The sequence below is a fragment of the Ranitomeya imitator genome, chromosome 6 (genome assembly GCF_032444005.1).
Source record: "Ranitomeya imitator isolate aRanImi1 chromosome 6, aRanImi1.pri, whole genome shotgun sequence".
Lineage (NCBI taxonomy): Eukaryota > Metazoa > Chordata > Amphibia > Anura > Dendrobatidae > Ranitomeya > Ranitomeya imitator.
Genome location: NC_091287.1, coordinates 466,367,155 through 466,385,055, shown reverse-complemented (window position 1 = coordinate 466,385,055; position 17,901 = coordinate 466,367,155). Strand labels below are relative to the sequence as shown.

Genomic DNA, 17,901 nt, shown 5'->3' with positions numbered 1-17,901 from the left:
TGTCAGGTGCTATATTATATATATAGACGGGGTGTCAGGTGCTATATTATACATATATACGGGGTGTCGGGTGCTATATTATATATATATATATATACAGGGGGTCAGGTGCTATATTATACATATATACGGGGTGTCGGGTGCTATATTATATATATATATATATACAGGGGGTCAGGTGCTATATTATACATATATACAGGGTGTCAGGTGCTATATTATATATATATACAGGGTGTCAGGTGCTATATTATATATATAGACGGGGTGTCAGGTGCTATATTATACATATATACGGGGTGTCAGGTGCTATATTATATATATACAGGGTGTCAGGTGCTATATTATACATATATACAGGGGGTCAGGTGCTATATTATACATATATACAGGGTGTCAGGTGCTATATTATACATATATACAGGGTGTCAGGTGCTATATTATACATATATACAGGGTGTCAGGTGCTATATTATATATATAGACGGGGTGTCAGGTGCTATATTATACATATATACGGGGTGTCGGGTGCTATATTATATATATATATACAGGGGGACAGGTGCTATATTATACATATATACGGGGTGTCGGGTGCTATATTATATATATATATATATACAGGGGGTCAGGTGCTATATTATACATATATACAGGGTGTCAGGTGCTATATTATACATATATACAGGGTGTCAGGTGCTATATTATATATATAGACGGGGTGTCAGGTGCTATATTATACATATATACGGGGTGTCGGGTGCTATATTATATATATATATATATACAGGGGGTCAGGTGCTATATTATACATATATACGGGGTGTCGGGTGCTATATTATATATATATATATACAGGGGGTCAGGTGCTATATTATACATATATACAGGGTGTCAGGTGCTATATTATATATATATACAGGGTGTCAGGTGCTATATTATATATATAGACGGGGTGTCAGGTGCTATATTATACATATATACGGGGTGTCAGGTGCTATATTATATATATACAGGGTGTCAGGTGCTATATTATACATATATACAGGGGGTCAGGTGCTATATTATACATATATACAGGGGGTCAGGTGCTATATTATACATATATACAGGGTGTCAGGTGCTATATTATATATATATATATATACAGGGGGTCAGGTGCTATATTATACATATATACAGGGTGTCAGGTGCTATATTATACATATATACGGGGTGTCAGGTGCTATATTATATATATACAGGGTGTCAGGTGCTATATTATACATATATACAGGGGGTCAGGTGCTATATTATACATATATACAGGGTGTCAGGTGCTATATTATACATATATACGGGGTGTCAGGTGCTATATTATATATATATACAGGGTGTCAGGTGCTATATTATACATATATACAGGGGGTCAGGTGCTATATTATACATATATACAGGGTGTCGGGTGCTATATTATACATATATACAGGGTGTCAGGTGCTATATTATACATATATACAGGGGGTCAGGTGCTATATTATACATATATACAGGGGGTCAGGTGCTATATTATACATATATACAGGGTGTCGGGTGCTATATTATACATATATACAGGGTGTCGGGTGCTATATTATACATATATACAGGGTGTCAGGTGCTATATTATACATATATACAGGGGGTCAGGTGCTATATTATACATATATACAGGGTGTCAGGTGCTATATTATACATATATACAGGGGGTCAGGTGCTATATTATACATATATACAGGGTGTCAGGTGCTATATTATACATATATACAGGGTGTCAGGTGCTATATTATACATATATACAGGGTGTCAGGTGCTATATTATACATATATACAGGGTGTCAGGTGCTATATTATACATATATACAGGGGGTCAGGTGCTATATTATACATATATACAGGGGGTCAGGTGCTATATTATACATATATACAGGGGGTCAGGTGCTATATTATACATATATACGGGGTGTCAGGTGCTATATTATACATATATACAGGGTGTCAGGTGCTATATTATACATATATACAGGGAGTCAGGTGCTATATTATACATATATACGGGGTGTCAGGTGCTATATTATACATATATACAGGGTGTCAGGTGCTATATTATACATATATACGGGGTGTCAGGTGCTATATTATACATATATACGGGGTGTCAGGTGCTATATTATACATATATACAGGGTGTCAGGTGCTATATTATACATATATACGGGGTGTCAGGTGCTATATTATACATATATACAGGGAGTCAGGTGCTATATTATACATATATACGGGGTGTCAGGTGCTATATTATACATATATACGGGGTGTCAGGTGCTATATTATACATATATACAGGGTGTCAGGTGCTATATTATATATATATAGACGGGGTGTCAGGTGCTATATTATATATATATAGACGGGGTGTCAGGTGCTATATTATACATATATACGGGGTGTCAGGTGCTATATTATATATATAGACGGGGTGTCAGGTGCTATATTATATATATATAGACGGGGTGTCAGGTGCTATATTATATATATATACGGGGTGTCAGGTGCTATATTATACATATATACGGGGTGTCAGGTGCTATATTATATATATAGACGGGGTGTCAGGTGCTATATTATATATATATATATATATATATACGGGGTGTCAGGTGCTATATTATATATATATAGACGGGGTGTCAGGTGCTATATTATATATATATAGACGGGGTGTCAGGTGCTATATTATATATATATAGACGGGGTGTCAGGTGCTATATTATATATATAGACGGTGTCTGGTGCAGGTCCTGTATGATATATCTACACAGGGTGCTAGGTCGTATACTCTACAGCCCGGGCACTATATATATGTATGTATATGTATATATGTATATCACACATATATATACACAGTTACCTGCAGGTGCACAGACGCTCGGTAACCGCTGAATGACTACAGACTGCCGCTCTGAACTTCACATCCCGCCCACACACAGCTCGAGAGAAACTGACCAATTAGCATACAGATAACATCTGTTCTCCATACTGATTCTTGTGTAAGAAGCTCTGTGATTGGATGCAAGCAGAGTGAGGACGGTTGTCACTTGTTTGTGGAAACTAATTCATTGTTTGATACTTTGTTTAGGACAAGGGGGAAGGGGACGACACGTGAGGACTGGAGCGCTGGGGGGCGCTGGTGATGGGCAGTCAGCGGGGTCACACTGTGCACACAGGTCCTGGTGCAGGGAGGATGGTGCTGGGGGGCGCTGGTGACGGGCAGTCAGCGGGGTCACACTGTGCACACAGGTCCTGGTGCAGGGAGGATGGTGCTGGGGGGTGCTGGTGATGGGCAGTCAGCGGGGTCACACTGTGCACACAGGTCCTGGTGCAGGGAGGATGGTGCTGGGGGGTGCTGGTGATGGGCAGTCAGCGGGGTCACACTGTGCACACAGGTCCTGGTGCAGGGAGGATGGTGCTGGGGGGCGCTGGTGATGGGCAGTCAGCGGGGTCACACTGTGCACACAGGTCCTGGTGCAGGGAGGATGGTGCTGGGGGGTGCTGGTGATGGGCAGTCAGCGGGGTCACACTGTGCACACAGGTCCTGGTGCAGGGAGGATGGTGCTGGGGGGTGCTGGTGATGGGCAGTCAGCGGGGTCACACTGTGCACACAGGTCCTGGTGCAGGGAGGATGGTGCTGGGGAGCGCTGGTAATGGGCAGTCAGCGGGGTCACACTGTGCACACAGGTCCTGGTGCAGGGAGGATGGTGCTGGGGAGCGCTGGTGATGGGCAGTCAGCGGGGTCACACTGTGCACACAGGTCCTGGTGCAGGGAGGATGATGCTGGGGGGCGCTGGTGATAGGCAGTCAGCGGGGTCACACTGTGCACACAGCTCCTGGTGCAGGGAGGATGGTGCTGGGGGGCGCTGGTGATGGGCAGTCGGCGGGGTCACACTGTGCACACAGGTCCTGGTGCAGGGAGGATGATGCTGGGGAGCGCTGGTGATGGGCAGTCAGCGGGGTCACACTGTGCACACAGGTCCTGGTGCAGGGAGGATGATGCTGGGGGGCGCTGGTGATAGGCAGTCAGCGGGGTCACACTGTGCACACAGCTCCTGGTGCAGGGAGGATGGTGCTGGGGGGCGCTGGTGATGGGCAGTCGGCGGGGTCACACTGTGCACACAGGTCCTGGTGCAGGGAGGATGATGCTGGGGAGCGCTGGTGATGGGCAGTCAGCGGGGTCACACTGTGCACACAGGTCCTGGTGCAGGGAGGATGATGCTGGGGAGCGCTGGTGATGGGCAGTCAGCGGGGTCACACTGTGCACACAGGTCCTGGTGCAGGGAGGATGTTGCTGGGGAGCGCTGGTAATGGGCAGTCAGCGGGGTCACACTGTGCACACAGCTCCTGGTGCAGGGAGGATGGTGCTGGGGGGCGCTGGTGATGGGCAGTCGGCGGGGTCACACTGTGCACACAGGTCCTGGTGCAGGGAGGATGATGCTGGGGAGCGCTGGTGATGGGCAGTCGGCGGGGTCACACTGTGCACACAGGTCCTGGTGCAGGGAGGATGGTGCTGGGGGGTGCTGGTGATGGGCAGTCGGCGGGGTCACACTGTGCACACAGGTCCTGGTGCAGGGAGGATGGTGCTGGGGGGTGCTGGTGATGGGCAGTCAGCGGGGTCACACTGTGCACACAGGTCCTGGTGCAGGGAGGATGGTGCTGGGGAGCGCTGGTGATGGGCAGTCAGCGGGGTCACACTGTGCACACAGGTCCTGGTGCAGGGAGGATGGTGCTGGGGAGCACTGGTGATGGGCAGTCAGCGGGGTCACACTGTGCACACAGGTCCTGGTGCAGGGAGGATGGTGCTGGGGGGTGCTGGTGATGGGCAGTCAGCGGGGTCACACTGTGCACACAGGTCCTGGTGCAGGGAGGATGGTGCTGGTGAGCGCTGGTGATGGGCAGTCAGCGGGGTCACACTGCACACAGGTCCTGGTGCAGGGAGGATGGTGCTGGGGAGCGCTGGTGATGGGCAGTCAGCGGGGTCACACTGTGCACGCAGGTCCTGGTGCAGGGAGGATGATGCTGGGGGGTGCTGGTGATGGGCAGTCAGCGGGGTCACACTGTGCACACAGCTCCTGGTGCAGGGAGGATGATGCTGGGGGGTGCTGGTGATGGGCAGTCAGCGGGGTCACACTGTGCACACAGCTCCTGGTGCAGGGAGGATGGTGCTGGGGGGTGCTGGTGATGGGCAGTCAGCGGGGTCACACTGTGCACACAGGTCCTGGTGCAGGGAGGATGGCGCTGGGGAGCGCTGGTAATGGGCAGTCAGCGGGGTCACACTGTGCACACAGGTCCTGGTGCAGGGAGGATGGTGCTGGGGAGCGCTGGTGATGGGCAGTCAGCGGGGTCACACTGTGCACACAGGTCCTGGTGAAGGGAGGATGGTGCTGGGGAGCGCTGGTGATGGGCAGTCAGCGGGGTCACACTGTGCACACAGGTCCTGGTGCAGGGAGGATGGTGCTGGGGAGCGCTGGTGATGGGCAGTCAGCGGGGTCACACTGTGCACACAGGTCCTGGTGCAGGGAGGATGGTGCTGGGGAGCACTGGTAATGGGCAGTCAGCGGGGTCACACTGTGCACACAGGTCCTGGTGCAGGGAGGATGATGCTGGGGGGCGCTGGTGACGGCAGTCAGCGGGGTCACACTGTGCACACAGGTCCTGGTGCAGGGAGGATGGTGCTGGGGAGCGCTGGTAATGGGCAGTCAGGGGGGTCACATTGTGCACACAGGTCCTGGTGCTGGGGGAGCGCTGGTGATGGGCAGTCAGCGGGGTCACATTGTGCACACAGGTCCTGGTGCAGGGAGGATGGTGCTGGGGAGCGCTGGTGATGGGCAGTCAGCGGGGTCACACTGTGCACACAGGTCCTGGTGCAGGGAGGATGTTGCTGGGGAGCGCTGGTAATGGGCAGTCAGCGGGGTCACACTGTGCACACAGGTCCTGGTGCAGGGAGGATGGTGCTGGGGAGCGCTGGTGATGGGCAGTCAGCGGGGTCACACTGTGCACACAGGTCCTGGTGCAGGCAGGATGGTGCTGGGGAGCGTTGGTGATGGGCAGTCAGCGGGGTCACACTGTGCACACAGGTCCTGGTGCAGGCTGGATGGTGCTGGGGAGCGCTGGTGATGGGCAGTCAGCGGGGTCACACTGTGCACACAGGTCCTGGTGCAGGGAGGATGGTGCTGGGGGGCGCTGGTGATGGGCAGTCAGCGGGGTCACACTGCACACAGGTCCTGGTGCAGGGAGGATGGTGCTGGGGAGCGCTGGTGATGGGCAGTCAGCGGGATCACACTGTGCACACAGGTCCTGGTACAGGGAGGATGATGCTGGGGAGAGCTGGTGATGGGCAGTCAGCGGGGTCACACTGTGCACACAGGTCCTGGTGCAGGGAGGATGGTGCTGGGGGGCGCTGGTGATGGGCAGTCAGCGGGGTCACACTGTGCACACAGGTCCTGGTGCAGGGAGGATGATGCTGGGGAGCGCTGGTGATGGGCAGTCAGCGGGGTCACACTGTGCACACAGGTCCTGGTGCAGGGAGGATGGTGCTGGGGGGCGCTGGTGATGGGCAGTCAGCGGGGTCACACTGTGCACACAGGTCCTGGTGCAGGGAGGATGATGCTGGGGGGCGCTGGTGATGGGCAGTCAGCGGGGTCACACTGTGCACACAGGTCCTGGTGCAGGGAGGATGGTGCTGGGGGGCGCTGGTGATGGGCAGTCAGCGGGGTCACACTGTGCACACAGGTCCTGGTGCAGGGAGGATGGTGCTGGGGAGCGCTGGTGATGGGCAGTCAGCGGGGTCACACTGTGCACGCACACAGGTCCTGGTGCAGGGAGGATGGTGCTGGGGGGTGCTGGTGATGGGCAGTCAGCGGGGTCACACTGCACACAGGTCCTGGTGCAGGGAGGATGGTGCTGGGGAGCGCTGGTGTTGGGCAGTCAGCGGGGTCACACTGTGCACACAGGTCCTGGTGCAGGCAGGATGGTGCTGGGGAGCGCTGGTGATGGGCAGTCAGCGGGGTCACACTGTGCACACAGGTCCTGGTGCAGGGAGGATGGTGCTGGGGGGCGCTGGTGATGGGCAGTCAGCGGGGTCACACTGTGCACACAGGTCCTGGTGCAGGGAGGATGGTGCTGGGGAGCGCTGGTGATGGGCAGTCAGCGGGGTCACACTGTGCACACAGTTCCTGGTGCAGGGAGGATGATGCTGGGGAGAGCTGTTGATGGGCAGTCAGCGGGGTCACACTGTGCACACAGGTCCTGGTGCAGGGAGGATGGTGCTGGGGGGGCGCTGGTGATGGGCAGTCAGCGGGGTCACACTGCACACAGGTCCTGGTGCAGGCAGGATGGTGCTGGGGAGCGCTGGTGATGGGCAGTCAGCGGGGTCACACTGTGCACACAGGTCCTGGTGCAGGGAGGATGGTGCTGGGGAGCGCTGGTAATGGGCAGTCAGCGGGGTCACACTGTGCACACAGGTCCTGGTGCAAGGAGGATGGTGCTGGGGGGCGCTGGTGATGGGCAGTCAGCGGGGTCACACTGTGCACACAGGTCCTGGTGCAGGGAGGATGGTGCTGGGGAGCGCTGGTGATGGGCAGTCAGCGCAGGTCACACTGTGCACCCAGGTCCTGGTGCAGGGAGGATGGTGCTGGGGAGCGCTGGTAATGGGCAGTCAGTGGGGTCACACTGTGCACACAGGTCCTGGTGCAGGGAGAATGATGCTGGGGGGCGCTGGTGACGGGCAGTCACCTGGGTCACACTGTGCACACAGGTCCTGGTGCAGGGAGGATGGTGCTGGGGAGCGCTGGTAATGGGCAGTCAGCGGGGTCACACTGTGCACACAGGTCCTGGTGCAGGGAGGATGGTGCTGGGGGGCGCTGGTGATGGGCAGTCAGCGGGGGTCACACTGTGCACACAGCTCCTGGTGCAGGGAGGATGATGCTGGGGAGAGCTGGTGATGGGCAGTCAGCGGGGTCACACTGTGCACACAGGTCCTGGTGCAGGGAGGATGGTGCTGGGGGGGCGCTGGTGATGGGCAGTCAGCGGGGTCACACTGTGCACACAGGTCCTGGTGCAGGGAGGATGGTGCTGGGGGCGCTGGTGATGGGCAGTCAGCGGGGTCACACTGTGCACACAGGTCCTGGTGCAGGGAGGATGGTGCTGGGAGCGCTGGTGATGGGCAGTCAGCGGGGTCACATTGTGCACACAGGTCCTGGTGCAGGGAGGATGGTGCTGGGGGGCGCTGGTGATGGGCAGTCAGCGGGGTCACACTGTGCACACAGGTCCTGGTGCAGGGAGGATGGTGATGGGCAGTCAGCGGGGTCACACTGTGCACACAGATCCTGGTGCAGGGAGGATGGTGCTGGGGGGCGCTGGTGATGGGCAGTAAGCGGGGTCACACTGCACACAGAGGTCCTGGTGCAGGGAGGATGGTGCTGGGGAGCGCTGGTAATGGGCAGTCAGCGGGGTCACACTGTGCACACAGGTCCTGGTGCAGGGAGGATGGTGCTGGGGAGCGCTGGTGATGGGCAGTCAGGGGGGTCACACTGTGCACACAGGTCCTGGTGCAGGGAGGATGGTGCTGGGGAGCGCTGGTAATGGGCAGTCAGCGGGGTCACACTGTGCACACAGGTCCTGGTGCAGGGAGGATGATGCTGGGGAGCGCTGGTGATGGGCAGTCAGCGGGGTCACACTGTGCACACAGGTCCTGGTGAAGGGAGGATGGTGCTGGGGAGCGCTGGTGATGGGCAGTCAGCGCGGGTCACACTGTGCACACAGGTCCTGGTGCAGGCAGGATGGTGCTGGGGAGCACTGGTGATGGGCAGTCAGCGGGGTCACACTGTGCACACAGGTCATGGTGCAGGGAGGATGGTGCTGGGGAGCGCTGGTGATGGGCAGTCAGCGGGGTCACACTGTGCACACAGGTCATGGTGCAGGGAGGATGATGCTGGGGGGCGCTGGTGACGGGCAGTCAGCGGGGTCACACTGTGCACACAGGTCCTGGTGCAGGGAGGATGACGCTGGGGGGCGCTGGTGACGGGCAGTCAGCGGGGTCACACTGTGCACACAGGTCCTGGTGCAGGGAGGATGGTGCTGGGGAGCGCTGGTAATGGGCAGTCAGCGGAGTCACACTGTGCACACAGCTCCTGGTGCAGGGAGGATGATGCTGGGGAGAGCTGGTGATGGGCAGTCAGCGGGGTCACACTGTGCACACAGGTCCTGGTGCAGGGAGGATGGTGCTGGAGGGGCGCTGGTGACGGGCAGTCAGCGGGGTCACACTGTACACAGGTCCTGGTGCAGGGAGGATGATGCTGGGGAGCGCTGGTGATGGGCAGTCAGCGGGGTCACACTGTGCACACAGGTCCTGGTGCAGGGAGGATGGCGCTGGGGAGCGCTGGTGATGGGCAGTCAGTGGGGTCACACTGTGCACACAGGTCCTGGTGCAGGGAGGATGGTGCTGGGGGAGCGCTGGTGATGGGCAGTCAGCGGGGTCACATTGTGCACACAGGTCCTGGTGCAGGGAGGATGGTGCTGGGGGAGCGCTGGTGATGGGCAGTCAGCGGGGTCACACTGTGCACACAGGTCCTGGTGCAGGGAGGATGGTGCTGGGGGAGCGCTGGTGATGGGCAGTCAGCGGGGTCACATTGTGCACACAGGTCCTGGTGCAGGGAGGATGGCGCTGGGGAGCGCTGGTGATGGGCAGTCAGCGGGGTCACACTGTGCACACAGGTCCTGGTGCAGGGAAGATGGCGCTGGGGAGCGCTGGTGATGGGCAGTCAGTGGGGTCACACTGTGCACACAGGTCCTGGTGCAGGGAGGATGGTGCTGGGGAGCGCTGGTGATGGGCAGTCAGCGGGGTCACACTGTGCACCCAGGTCCTGGTGCAGGGAGGATGATGCTGGGGGGCGCTGGTGATGGGCAGTCAGCGGGGTCACACTGTGCACACAGGTCCTGGTGCAGGGAGGATGGTGCTGGGGGGCGCTGGTGATGGGCAGTCAGCGGGGTCACACTGTGCACACAGGTCCTGGTGCAGGGAGGATGGTGCTGGGGAGCGCTGGTGATGGGCAGTCAGCGGGGTCACACTGTGCACGCACACAGGTCCTGGTGCAGGGAGGATGGTGCTGGGGGGTGCTGGTGATGGGCAGTCAGCGGGGTCACACTGCACACAGGTCCTGGTGCAGGGAGGATGGTGCTGGGGAGCGCTGGTGTTGGGCAGTCAGCGGGGTCACACTGTGCACACAGGTCCTGGTGCAGGCAGGATGGTGCTGGGGAGCGCTGGTGATGGGCAGTCAGCGGGGTCACACTGTGCACACAGGTCCTGGTGCAGGGAGGATGGTGCTGGGGGGCGCTGGTGATGGGCAGTCAGCGGGGTCACACTGTGCACACAGGTCCTGGTGCAGGGAGGATGGTGCTGGGGAGCGCTGGTGATGGGCAGTCAGCGGGGTCACACTGTGCACACAGTTCCTGGTGCAGGGAGGATGATGCTGGGGAGAGCTGTTGATGGGCAGTCAGCGGGGTCACACTGTGCACACAGGTCCTGGTGCAGGGAGGATGGTGCTGGGGGGGCGCTGGTGATGGGCAGTCAGCGGGGTCACACTGCACACAGGTCCTGGTGCAGGCAGGATGGTGCTGGGGAGCGCTGGTGATGGGCAGTCAGCGGGGTCACACTGTGCACACAGGTCCTGGTGCAGGGAGGATGGTGCTGGGGAGCGCTGGTAATGGGCAGTCAGCGGGGTCACACTGTGCACACAGGTCCTGGTGCAAGGAGGATGGTGCTGGGGGGCGCTGGTGATGGGCAGTCAGCGGGGTCACACTGTGCACACAGGTCCTGGTGCAGGGAGGATGGTGCTGGGGAGCGCTGGTGATGGGCAGTCAGCGCAGGTCACACTGTGCACCCAGGTCCTGGTGCAGGGAGGATGGTGCTGGGGAGCGCTGGTAATGGGCAGTCAGTGGGGTCACACTGTGCACACAGGTCCTGGTGCAGGGAGAATGATGCTGGGGGGCGCTGGTGACGGGCAGTCACCTGGGTCACACTGTGCACACAGGTCCTGGTGCAGGGAGGATGGTGCTGGGGAGCGCTGGTAATGGGCAGTCAGCGGGGTCACACTGTGCACACAGGTCCTGGTGCAGGGAGGATGGTGCTGGGGGGCGCTGGTGATGGGCAGTCAGCGGGGGTCACACTGTGCACACAGCTCCTGGTGCAGGGAGGATGATGCTGGGGAGAGCTGGTGATGGGCAGTCAGCGGAGTCACACTGTGCACACAGGTCCTGGTGCAGGGAGGATGGTGCTGGGGGGGCGCTGGTGATGGGCAGTCAGCGGGGTCACACTGTGCACACAGGTCCTGGTGCAGGGAGGATGGTGCTGGGGGCGCTGGTGATGGGCAGTCAGCGGGGTCACACTGTGCACACAGGTCCTGGTGCAGGGAGGATGGTGCTGGGAGCGCTGGTGATGGGCAGTCAGCGGGGTCACATTGTGCACACAGGTCCTGGTGCAGGGAGGATGGTGCTGGGGGGCGCTGGTGATGGGCAGTCAGCGGGGTCACACTGTGCACACAGGTCCTGGTGCAGGGAGGATGGTGATGGGCAGTCAGCGGGGTCACACTGTGCACACAGATCCTGGTGCAGGGAGGATGGTGCTGGGGGGCGCTGGTGATGGGCAGTAAGCGGGGTCACACTGCACACAGAGGTCCTGGTGCAGGGAGGATGGTGCTGGGGAGCGCTGGTGATGGGCAGTCAGCGGGGTCACACTGTGCACACAGGTCCTGGTGCAGGGAGGATGGTGCTGGGGAGCGCTGGTGATGGGCAGTCAGGGGGGTCACACTGTGCACACAGGTCCTGGTGCAGGGAGGATGGTGCTGGGGAGCGCTGGTAATGGGCAGTCAGCGGGGTCACACTGTGCACATAGGTCCTGGTGCAGGGAGGATGATGCTGGGGGGCGCTGGTGACGGGCAGTCAGCGGGGTCACACTGTGCACACAGGTCCTGGTGCAGGGAGGATGGTGCTGGGGAGCGCTGGTGATGGGCAGTCAGGGGGGTCACACTGTGCACACAGGTCCTGGTGCAGGGAGGATGGTGCTGGGGAGCGCTGGTAATGGGCAGTCAGCGGGGTCACACTGTGCACACAGGTCCTGGTGCAGGGAGGATGATGCTGGGGAGCGCTGGTGATGGGCAGTCAGCGGGGTCACACTGTGCACACAGGTCCTGGTGAAGGGAGGATGGTGCTGGGGAGCGCTGGTGATGGGCAGTCAGCGCGGGTCACACTGTGCACACAGGTCCTGGTGCAGGCAGGATGGTGCTGGGGAGCACTGGTGATGGGCAGTCAGCGGGGTCACACTGTGCACACAGGTCATGGTGCAGGGAGGATGGTGCTGGGGAGCGCTGGTGATGGGCAGTCAGCGGGGTCACACTGTGCACACAGGTCATGGTGCAGGGAGGATGATGCTGGGGGGCGCTGGTGACGGGCAGTCAGCGGGGTCACACTGTGCACACAGGTCCTGGTGCAGGGAGGATGACGCTGGGGGGCGCTGGTGACGGGCAGTCAGCGGGGTCACACTGTGCACACAGGTCCTGGTGCAGGGAGGATGGTGCTGGGGAGCGCTGGTAATGGGCAGTCAGCGGAGTCACACTGTGCACACAGCTCCTGGTGCAGGGAGGATGATGCTGGGGAGAGCTGGTGATGGGCAGTCAGCGGGGTCACACTGTGCACACAGGTCCTGGTGCAGGGAGGATGGTGCTGGAGGGGCGCTGGTGACGGGCAGTCAGCGGGGTCACACTGTACACAGGTCCTGGTGCAGGGAGGATGATGCTGGGGAGCGCTGGTGATGGGCAGTCAGCGGGGTCACACTGTGCACACAGGTCCTGGTGCAGGGAGGATGGCGCTGGGGAGCGCTGGTGATGGGCAGTCAGTGGGGTCACACTGTGCACACAGGTCCTGGTGCAGGGAGGATGGTGCTGGGGGAGCGCTGGTGATGGGCAGTCAGCGGGGTCACATTGTGCACACAGGTCCTGGTGCAGGGAGGATGGTGCTGGGGGAGCGCTGGTGATGGGCAGTCAGCGGGGTCACACTGTGCACACAGGTCCTGGTGCAGGGAGGATGGTGCTGGGGGAGCGCTGGTGATGGGCAGTCAGCGGGGTCACATTGTGCACACAGGTCCTGGTGCAGGGAGGATGGCGCTGGGGAGCGCTGGTGATGGGCAGTCAGCGGGGTCACACTGTGCACACAGGTCCTGGTGCAGGGAAGATGGCGCTGGGGAGCGCTGGTGATGGGCAGTCAGTGGGGTCACACTGTGCACACAGGTCCTGGTGCAGGGAGGATGGTGCTGGGGAGCGCTGGTGATGGGCAGTCAGCGGGGTCACACTGTGCACCCAGGTCCTGGTGCAGGGAGGATGGTGCTGGGGAGCGCTGGTGATGGGCAGTCAGCGGGGTCATACTGTGCACACAGGTCCTGGTGCAGGGAGGATGGTGCTGGGGAGCGCTGGTGATGGGCAGTCAGCGGGGTCACACTGTGCACACAGGTTCTGGTGCAGGGTGGATGGTGCTGGGGAGCGCTGGTGATGGGCAGTCAGCGGGGTCACACTGTGCACACAGGTCCTGGTGCAGGGAGGATGGCGCTGGGGAGCGCTGGTGATGGGCAGTCAGCGGGGGTCACACTGTGCACACAGGTCCTGGTGCAGGGAGGATGGTGCTGGGGAGCGCTGGTGATGGGCAGTCAGCGGGGTCACACTGTGCACACAGGTCCTGGTGCAGGGAGGATGGTGCTGGGGAGCGCTGGTGATGGGCAGTCAGCGGGGTCACACTGTGCACACAGGTCCTGGTGCAGGGAGGATGGTGCTGGGGAGCGCTGGTGATGGGCAGTCAGCGGGGTCACACTGTGCACACAGGTCCTGGTGCAGGTAGGATTTTGCTGGGGAGCTCTGGTGATGGGCAGTCAGCGGGGTCACACTGTGCACACAGGTCCTGGTGCAGGGAGGATGGTGCTGGGGGAGTGCTGGTGATGGGCAGTCAGCGGGGTCACACTGTGCACACAGGTCCTGGTGCAGGGAGGATGATGCTGGGGAGCGCTGGTGATGGGCAGTCAGCGGGGTCACACTGTGCACACAGGTCCCGGTGCAGGCAGGATGGTGCTGGGGAGCGCTGGTGATGGGCAGTCAGCGGGGTCACACTGTGCACACAGGTCCTGGTGCAGGGAGGATGGTGCTGGGGAGCGCTGGTAATGGGCAGTCAGCGGGGTCATACTGTGCACACAGGTCCTGGTGCAGGCAGGATGGTGCTGGGGAGCGCTGGTGATAGGCAATCAGCGCGGTCACACTGTGCACACAGGTCCTGGTGCAGGTAGGATGGCGCTGGGGAAGTGCTTGGGATGGCCAGTCAGCGGGGGTCACACTGTGCACACAGGTCCTGGTGCAGGGAGGATGGCGCTGGGGAGCGCTGGTGATGGGCAGTCAGGGAGGCGGCACACTGTGCACACAGGTCCTGGTGCAGGGAGGATGGCGCTGGGGAGCGCTGGTGATGGGCAGTCAGCGGGGTCACACTGTGCACACAGGTCCTGGTGCAGGGAGGATGGTGCTGGGGGAGCGCTGGTGATGGGCAGTCAGCGAGGCGTCACACTGTGCACACAGGTCCTGGTGCAGGGAGGATGGTGCTGGGGGAGCGCTGGTGATGGGCAGTCAGCGAGGCGTTACACTGTGCACACAGGTCCATCTATTGCGCTCTAAATAATATTAAAAAGATGACGTGGGTTCCTTTGTACAGTGGGGCAAAAAAGTATTTAGTCAGTCAGCAATAGTGCAAGTTCCACCACTTAAAAAGATGAGAGGCGTCTGTAATTTACATCATAGGTAGACCTCAACTATGGGAGACAAACTGAGAAAAAAAAATCCAGAAAATCACATTGTCTCTTTTTTTAACATTTTATTTGCATATTATGGTGGAAAATAAGTATTTGGTCAGAAACAAACAATCAAGATTTCTGGCTCTCACAGACCTGTAACTTCTTCTTTAAGAGTCTCCTCCTTCCTCCACTCATTACCTGTAGTAATGGCACCTGTTTAAACTTGTTATCAGTATAAAAAGACACCTGTGCACACCCTCAAACAGTCTGACTCCAAACTCCACTATGGTGAAGACCATAGAGCTGTCAAAGGACACCAGAAACAAAATTGTAGCCCTGCACCAGGCTGGGAAGACTGAATCTGCAATAGCCAAACAGCTTGGAGTGAAGAAATCAACAGTGGGAGCAATAATTAGAAAATGGAAGACATACAAGACTAGTGATAATCTCCCTCGATCTGTGGCTCCACGCAAAATCCCACCCCGTGGGGTCAGAATGATCACAAGAACGGTGAGCAAAAATCCCAGAACCACGCGGGGGGACCTAGTGAATGAACTGCAGAGAGCTGGGACCAATGTAACAAGGCCTACCATAAGTAACACACTACGCCACCATGGACTCAGATCCTGCAGTGCCAGACGTGTCCCACTGCTTAAGCCAGTACATGTCCGGGCCTGTCTGAAGTTTGCTAGAGAGCATTTGGATGATCCAGAGGAGTTTTGGGAGAATGTCCTATGGTCTGATGAAACCAAACTGGAACTGTTTGGTAGAAACACAACTTGTCGTGTTTGGAGGAAAAAGAATACTGAGTTGCATCCATCAAACACCATACCTACTGTAAAGCATGGTGGTGGAAACATCATGCTTTGGGGCTGTTTCTCTGCAAAGGGGCCAGGACGACTGATCCGGGTACATGAAAGAATGAATGGGGCCATGTATCGTGAGATTTTGAGTGCAAACCTCCTCCATCAGCAAGGGCATTGAAGATGAAACGTGGCTGGGTCTTTCAACATGACAATGATCCAAAGCACACCGCCAGGGCAACGAAGGAGTGGCTTCGTAAGAAGCATTTCAAGGTCCTGGAGTGGCCTAGCCAGTCTCCAGATCTCAACCCTATAGAAAACCTTTGGAGGGAGTTGAAAGTCCGTGTTGCCAAGCGAAAAGCCAAAAACATCACTGCTCTAGAGGAGATCTGCATGGAGGAATGGGCCAACATACCAACAACAGTGTGTGGCAACCTTGGGAAGACTTACAGAAAACGTTTGACCTCTGTCATTGCCAACAAAGGATATATTACAAAGTATTGAGATGAAATTTTGTTTCTGACCAAATACTTATTTTCCACCATAATATGCAAATAAAATGTTAAAAAAACAGACAATGTGATTTTCTGGATTTTTTTTTCTCAGTTTGTCTCCCATAGTTGAGGTCTACCTATGATGTAAATTACAGATGCCTCTCATCTTTTTAAGTGGTGGAACTTGCACTATTGCTGACTGACTAAATACTTTTTTGCCCCACTGTATGTTTGATAACCAGCCAGGCAAAACTGGCAGCTGGGGTCTGCAACCCTCAGCTGTCAGCAAGGCTAGTTATCAATAATAGAGGGGTCCCAATGCCATATTTTTTTAATTATTTAAAAAAAACTGTGTGGGGTACCCCGCATTTTTGACAGCCAGCCTTGCTAAAGCAGACACCTGGGGGCTGATATTCTCAGGCTGGTAAGGGGCCATACATATAGCCCCCCCCCCCCCAGCCTAAAAATATCAGCCCGCAGACACCCCAGAAAAAGCGCATCTAATAAATGCTCCAATTCTGGCGCTTTGACGGCTCTTCCCACTTGCTCTTTAGCGGTAGAAAGTGGGGTTCATATTTGTGGGGTTTATGTCACCTTTGAATTGTTCGCTATAATATTACGCTCCTTCCCTTCTGAGCTTTCAATGTGCCTGAAAAGTATTTCCTGATTACATATAGCGTATGGGCACACTCATGAAAAATTTTTAAAACTAAGGTCCATTTTTTCCTTTCAGAACAAAATACTTGGTTCTAAAACATAATTTTAGTGGTAAAAATGTAATATATTCTTTCTTCATCACCCAATGGTATAAAATTCTGTGAGGCACATGTGGTGTCAATATGACCACCGAACCCTTAGATGAAATCATTGCTGGGTGTAGTTTGTAACATGAAGTCACATACAGTGGAGAGCTCTTCTGTTGTGGCATCTCAGCGGCTCAGCCAAAGTGACATGGCACCCTCAAACCATTCCAGCAAAATCTGAACTCCAATATGACGCTTCTAACCTTCTGGGCCTTGCACTGTGCCTCAAAATTTTTTTTCTACCACATATGGGGTATCATTATATTCAGGAGAAATTGCACAACCAATATTGGTGTCCATTTGATCCTTGTGAACATGAAAAACTTGGGGCTAAAACAACATTTTTGTGGTAATTTTTTTCTGTTTCGCAGATCAATGGTGTAAAGTTCTGTGAAGCAACCATGGATTCACGGTGATCATCACACGTGTAGATAACTAGATAAATTCCTTGAGGGGTCTAATTTCCAAAATGGGGTCATTTGTGGATGTCACGAGGTTACCGCGATAGAGAGGAGCAAGAAGACCGCAGCATCTGATTGCTCCTACTTCTGCGCTTAATAGACGCACTTCACCTTCTTTATAAATGGTGTCAATTTATTTTGGCAGTACAGTTGTTAATCTGGCATGCTGAGAGCTCTGGGAGCTAGGGCTGTCAGCTGAGCACTGTTAGCCACTCCTTTTCCCTGTATAATATGGGTCCTGACTGACACACATTGTCAAAGGTAGCTTATGCTGCATAGCTGGGAAGATAATGGTGGTTATTGGAGTAGAAGTTTGGTGGATTTATATGTCACTGTTGCTTGGGTTTGTGAGTGTGATAATTCCATTTCTTCTCCTACTTTGGTTTTACCCCATCTTCCATTCCCCGATGCACTCCTCTGTTATATGAGAGTATATACTGTATTTGTATGCCT

At 56.2% G+C, this 17,901-nt stretch overlaps 1 protein-coding gene across 1 annotated transcript in view; it reads right to left on the bottom strand.

Annotated features, from left to right (window-relative positions):
* The window catches only part of LOC138643426 (putative leucine-rich repeat-containing protein DDB_G0290503), a 680,657-nt gene extending 677,664 nt beyond the window's left edge, over positions 1-2,993 (bottom strand). Inside the window, exon 1 of the mRNA XM_069732336.1 lies at positions 2,930-2,993. The gene's annotated coding sequence lies outside the window, so the exon portion shown is untranslated. The remainder of the gene's footprint in view (positions 1-2,929) is intronic.
* Between the last annotated feature and the right edge of the window lie 14,908 nt (positions 2,994-17,901).